Source organism: Macrotis lagotis, chromosome 2, assembly GCF_037893015.1.
Source record: "Macrotis lagotis isolate mMagLag1 chromosome 2, bilby.v1.9.chrom.fasta, whole genome shotgun sequence".
NCBI classification, from domain to species: domain Eukaryota; kingdom Metazoa; phylum Chordata; class Mammalia; order Peramelemorphia; family Peramelidae; genus Macrotis; species Macrotis lagotis.
The window spans coordinates 329,492,181-329,499,064 of NC_133659.1; positions in this window are offsets into that span (position 1 = coordinate 329,492,181).

Here is a 6,884-nt window from a genome sequence, read left to right on the forward strand (position 1 = left end):
AACTATATTATTAACTATATATATTATTATATATATATCTCCTCTATATTATTAACTATATATATTAACTATAATGTTAGGGGAACCATTGATTTAAGATGTACTAAGGTGTAACCAGTTCATCAATCACTCCCTTCTTCCTTCCAGCCTGTGGGCAAGGTAGGATTGCTAAGAATCAACAAGACAGGGAAAGGTAGGTAGCTACCTATCCCATCTAGTACATGGGGTCCTTGGGGATGTATGTGAAGGGGGTGTTTCCTTGTTTTAAAGGAATGAATATTCTGAGATGGAAGTAATATCAGTAACACCAATGATAACAATAGCAACAATAATGTACTCGGTGATTGCACAAATTCAGTAGATAAGTAACTGGACCCAGGAGTGGAAGTCACCAGATACGGTAACAGTAGCCACGGAGGTCAGGAGATGATCATGCCTAGATAATGATCTTGGGGCACTGTATCCCAATATCGGGAGGGTTTTCAGGGAGGCAGTAGAGTGACTTAGCCCAGCAGTGGCTGAGTCTAATGGTCATTAATATCTTTTCCTTTTCAACACACAAGCAGAAAAGGGATTGGGGGTGGAGAGTGGGTGTTGAAGCAGTAGTGGTTTTCTTGACAGAGGAAGAATGGGTGGAGGATTTCAGCAATATGAAGAGAAATGGGCCAGCTTTGTATCCTCTGAGGCAAGGTGGATGCTACATCTAAGGGGAACTTTATGAGGACCTTGGGCAAGTCACTTGATCCCATTGCCTTGCAAAAACAAAAACAAAAAAATGAAAAAAAAACTAATGAAACTCAACAGGTTGATTGCTAACAGATTGACCCTAGAACCCTAAAAGAATTTGCAGTCATGGCCCTCTGGGGACCCAACCTAACTAAGTGCCCAGGTGAGGAGAGGCCCAGAGAGGGCGCTATAGAAGTGAGGTAGGTCTCATGCTATAAAGAGCTGTCAGATGCCTTATTCATAGTAGGTAATCTAACATTGTTTATTGAATTGTGTTGAATCAACTGTTTTTGTTCATCTTTTTTTTTTTTTAGCCATTTTTCAGTCATGTCTGCCATAACTCATTTGGAGCTTTCTCCATACTATAGTGGTTCATTTTACAGATGAGGAAACTGAGGCAAACAAGGCTAAGTAATTTGGCCAAGGACACACAGGTAGTAAGAGCTAAGAGATTTGAACCCAGGAAGATGAATCTTGGAGACTTCAAGCCAGCCCTGCTCGACACTACGGCGCCACCTAGCTGCCCTTGTCATCTCTAACCCCAGCCTTTTTCTCTTTTCTTGTCTCTTATGATGAGATGAACATCCCGCCCATCCGATGCATTTCCATATATGTTATTATAGACAGCTTACTTTTATTTTAAAATCTAGAATCAATTCCACATGTAGCTGTCAACACTTGTCTTCTTATTTGCTCTTTCTTCTGGGTTTCCTTCTGTTCTCTTCCAAAATCTACTCCCTCTCCTACCTCCTCTTCAAAAGTAAAAGAATAACAGAACTCTTGTATCAAATAAATACAGCCAAACAAAACAAGGAGCAGCTAGGGACTGTCATAGTCAGCTGATCTGGAGTTAGCAAGACATCTTCCTGAGTTCAAATCTGGTCTCAGACACTTACGAGCTGTGTGACCCTAGGTAAGTCACTTCATCCTGCTTGCCTCACTTTCCTCATCTGTAAAATGAGCTGGAGAACAAAATGGCTAACCACTTCCGTATCTTTGCCAAGAAAAGACTCCAAGTGAGGTCATGAAGAGTTGGGCATGACTGAAATCACTGCATAACAACAAAGCAAAACAAAACCCATCATTGACCATGTCTCATTCTTTGAACCCATTGCCCTCTTTCAGGAAGTGGATACTAGACTTCATTATCAGTCCTTTGGAATTATGGAGAGTCATCAAAATAATCAAAGTTCTTAAGTCTTTCAAAATTGTTTATATTTAATTATTATTGTTATTATAAAAATTGTTCTTTTCCTGTTCCCTCTACTCTGTATTAGTTCATAAAAATCTTCCTAGGTTTCTCTGAAACTGTTTCTGATAACTTTATATAGTGCAATAAAACATATCCTATTGCCCTGGCTCTCTTCAACTGATGAATACCTTCTAAAGCAGGGCTGGGGAACCTTTTTTTTCTGCAAAAGGCCATTTGAATATTTATAACATCATTTGTGGACCATACCTGGTCAACTATATCATTAATTCACCCTAAAAATTTCCCAGTTTTATTGAATTTCCAATGCTGCCTGTGGTTGCCTTGGCAGTGTAGTCCTTTTAAACAGCCCACAGGCAGGACATTCTCCACCCCCTGTTCTAAATTTCCAGATTTACAGTTCTTCACCACGAAACCTTAGATTTCTGAAAAACTCCTGACATAGGATTTAAGCTGAAAGGAACCTAAAATATTACTAGATCTTAGACTAAAAATTCAAAGGAACCTCAAAGATATTCATATAGAAGCTCCTTCTGGGTCTGTTTCTTCAAAGGTTAGCCACACTCAGAGTTTGGTGTCCTCAGAGAGTTGGTTGACATCTGTCTCAATTGTTTAGGTTATAGAGGTAAATTTGGGAAGATAGATTTCATCAGTGTCATCAGTCACTAACCTCAGTTAGTTTTCTTCCTTTTTTTTCTTTTTGATTCAGTTAGTTTTAGAAAAGGTAAGAGAGTATATACAAAGAATGATTGCTACCAATTTTCCTTCCTCTAAGTCCCTGGGTAAACTGTCTGACAAATACACAGAGGTTCAGAGGGAGAGTCTCTAACTTAGAATAAAATAGTAATGGGGCACATATGTGGGATACCCATGTGACAAGGTGAATTGTTGACTGGTGGCACTATAGGGACTGCAAGTCCTTTCCTGAGAACATAGCCAACATTCTTCTCTGGTATAAGGGCTCATAACTCCCTCCTTCAGGCCCTAACTTCCCACATCCATTTGTTCTTAGATTGTCACTTGATTATGGAATGTAAAACCTGAAAGACCATTAGAGATCATAGGATCATGTGGAATCTACACTGAGTCAGCAAACATGAGGTAGGATTGAAAATCATCTTAGAGGGCAGCTAGGTGGCGTAGTAGATAGAGCACTGGTCTTGGAGTCAGGAGTTCCTGTGTTCAAATCTGGCCTCAGACACTTACTAATGACCTAGCTGTGTGGCCTTGGGCAAGCCCCTTAACCCCGTTGCCTTGCAAAAACCCTTAAAAAAAAATCATCTTAGAAGAGTCTCTATTTTTTTTTTAGTTGGGTTTTTTTTTTGCAAGGCAAATGGGGTTAAGGGGCTTGCCCAAGGCCAGAGAGCTAGGTCATTAGTAAGTGTCTGAGGTTGGATTTGAACTCAGGGACTCCTGGGCCAGTGCTCTATCCACTGCGCCACCTAGCTGCCCCAGAAGAGTCTATATTAATAAAGAATCTGCTTCACTGATTTTCAAGAGGAATAGAGGATCATAGACCCACATCACAGAGTCAGGAAGACTCATGTTCAAATCCTGCCTTAGACATTTACTAGCTGTGTGATTCAGTCAGCTTCTCTTGCCTCAGTTTCCTCATCTATAAAAAAAATAGAGGGATAATAACAGCATCTACTGCACAGGATTGTTGTGAAGACCAGATGATGCAAGTTTTAAAGTTTAATTAGCATCATCTTCTTCATCATTATTATGCTAAAGTTACTATTTAGCTAAAGCTAAAAAAGCGTAGAATGGCAGAGTTGGGAGGGAATTTAGAACAGGGACTGCTAGGGGCCTAAGTAATTGTCTGGTCCAATCCTCTTCCAGGTGAGGAAACTGAAGCCCAAAAAAGGGAGAGACAGAATTGACCAAGATCCTTTTGGAACCAGTTCATGCTCCTCTGAAGGCTGTCTGTTCAGTGGGAAAATGATGTCTCCCCTATGAGACCAACTACTTACCTGAGGCTTTGAGCCTTCACTGTGATGCCTAAATAAATACCTAGCTGTCAGAAGACAGGGCATTTTTCAGATTAAAAAGTGTCCACATAAAAATTGAGCACCTCTTGATGACCTCAACCCCCATCATCTGCTACTCTTTAGGCAACTCCTGATTGGTCTATTCCCAGGTCCTTCTTGGCTCTCCCTGTTCACAATAACCTTGTTTTTTTCCTCATTAAAAAATTTCATTTTATCACTATTCCTTCCTCTATCAGAGATGGAGATTTAGGCAAATCATCTTACCCTCTCTGGGTCTCTCATTCAATTTTCAAATGCTTCCTAGCATCCTGCAGCTGACTAATATAGCGGACAGAGTAGTTGGCTTATAGACCACATTCAGTTCCCACCTCAGACCCTTACTAGTTGTGTGATCCTGGTGAAGTCATTTAATCTCAGTTCAGGTTCCCTCATCTGTAAAATGGTGGTATTTTATAGGCTGTGATGATAGTGCCTCCCACTTAGAGTTGCTGGGAGTATGAAATAAGATAATATCTATGTTTTGTAACCCCCAAACATTCTGTACATGCTAGTTATTAATATTCCCTGTTAGTTTTTTCCCCTCCAGCTATTTTCACAGGTAGAAAGAAGGATGCCCCAGGGTATGGAAGCAGATCTGAGGAGGTGGGAGTCATTGCTAGAATGGTTGAGGACTCTCTTCCCTAAAGAAGCAGCTCATGTAGAGGAAAGAACCTAGGAGCTGGAATCCAACCCCCTGGGTACCAGTCCCCTGCCATGTCACTTAATAGCTATGTGGACCAGCAGGTGAGTCACCTGACCTCACTTTCTCATAGGTTCCCATCAGATTCTGAACTGTATGAAACCTCAGAGATAACAGTGGCTCACTTTTCAATAGGGCTTTCCTCATTGGAGCCCTGAAAGGTATAGTGTTATCCCCACTGATGAGGGAACTGAGAGGCAGAGAGGATAAGGAAATTGCTTCCAGCCTCAAAGTGATTAAACAATTGGGTCATCCTTCTCACAGACAGGTCAGTCTTTTGACTGGAAACAAAGTCAGTGTTCTTTCCTCCATAGACTATGATCCCACTTTGCATCTGCAAAGTGAATTAACTTAGTTTGGATGTTACTTCCAGCAGTGCAATTCTGCCTTTTCCATTCTGCCATCCTCAGATCTAAGATCTACTGTTTCAAGGTCCCTTCCAGGTCAAACTTTCTATATTCTAAAATTCCTTCCAGGGTTGACACGTTGCAAGTCCTAAAATCTGATGTTCCAGTATCCCTTCCAGATTTAAGATTCTGTTTTCCAAGATTTCTCCAGCTCTATTATTCTTTGCTGCATCATTGTCTGTTTTTAGTCTCTTTAGGGGATGATTTGTATTCAAATGTTCCATGTTATAAGGTCCTTTCTAGTGTTGACACCTCATTCTAAGGTTTCTCTCTGATCTAAGATGGTATGTTCTAAGGCTTCGTCCCACTCTAACATTCTATGTTATAAAAATCTATTTTCTAACACCTAGGTGTAATATTCTGTGTTTTTCATTAGAACATCCCAGTCTTCTAAAAGTCCTCCAAGCTCTGATGTTTCATATTAAAGTTCCTTCCACCTATGTCTTCTATTCTCAAGTACCTTCCAACATTAACATCATGGTTTTGATTGTGTTTGTTTTTAATAACACTCCATGATCAAGGACAATCCTTGAGACCTGTCGTGGTCTTTGCCATCCACAACCAAGGGAAAAAACAAACTTTGGAGTCTGAATGCAAAGCAAAGCATAGTATGATCATTTTCAAAACTTCTTTTTTTTTTTCTTTCTTGTTCCCTCCTTTAGGGTAGTCCTTGTTTTCTGTTTGCCTGGGCAGCGGTTTACATTTTTCTTCCTTCCTCATAGTGTTTTCTCTCTTACTTCTAATTCTTCTTTCACAATATCACTAATGTAGAAATGCATTAAACATGATTGTCTAAATACAACCTATATTTCCATGGAGAGAGGGAAGGGAGGATGGTAGAAAAATGTGGAACTCAAAAGCTTGCAAAAGGAAGGATATTGAAAACTATCTTTGCATATAATTGGAAAAAAGAAAATTTTTAAAAATCTCTCCCCACAAAAAAAAAACCAAGCCCCAACCCAAACTATATTATTTATCCAATCCTATGGTGCTTTAAAGATCATTGCTACTGTCCAGGTAATTTTAATCTGCTGATTCTATAGAAAAAACCTTTTGAGGGGCAGCAAGGTGGATAGAGCACCAGCCCTGGAGTCACTTATTAATCACTTAGCTGTGTGATCTTGGGCAAATCACTTAACCCCATTGCCTTACAAAAAAAAAGAAGAAAGAAAAAAACCTTTTGAATGATACTCATTGAAAATAGCCAGACAACCATCTTATGTTTTTGGAAGGTGCTGTGGAGTGTTTAGAGTTTGGTTTGGGCATCAAAAACGCCAAGCTCATCGACTTCATCCTGAATCACTGACATTCATCATGACTCTGGAAGAAAGAGGAAGGCTGATGACTTTGGAAACCTTTGCCTCAAGTCACTTGACTTGGGCAAGAATTGGATCTGTGTGGCAGAGTTTCGAAAAGATGTCAGCTGATTAATATCCTTTATGCCCAAGTCAAGAATCATGGGGACATCACTGATCCTCTTCAAAAAGGAGCAAAGAGGGGCGGCTAGGTGGCGCAGTGGATAAAGCACTGGCCCTGGAGTCAGGAGTACCTGGGTTCAAAGCCACATAACCCCATTTGCCTTGCAAAAACTAAAAAAAAAAAACCAAAAACAAATAAAAAAAAACCCCAAAGAGTTGGGGTAGCTAGGTGATGCCATGGATAGAGCAGTGGTCCTGGAGTCAGGAGGACCTGAGTTCAAATTTCACCTCGGATACTTAATAATTTCCTAGCTGTGTGACCTTGGGCAAGTTACTTATCCCCATTGCCTTAAATAAATATATATATTTTTAAAGTGAGAGATAAAAATGAGT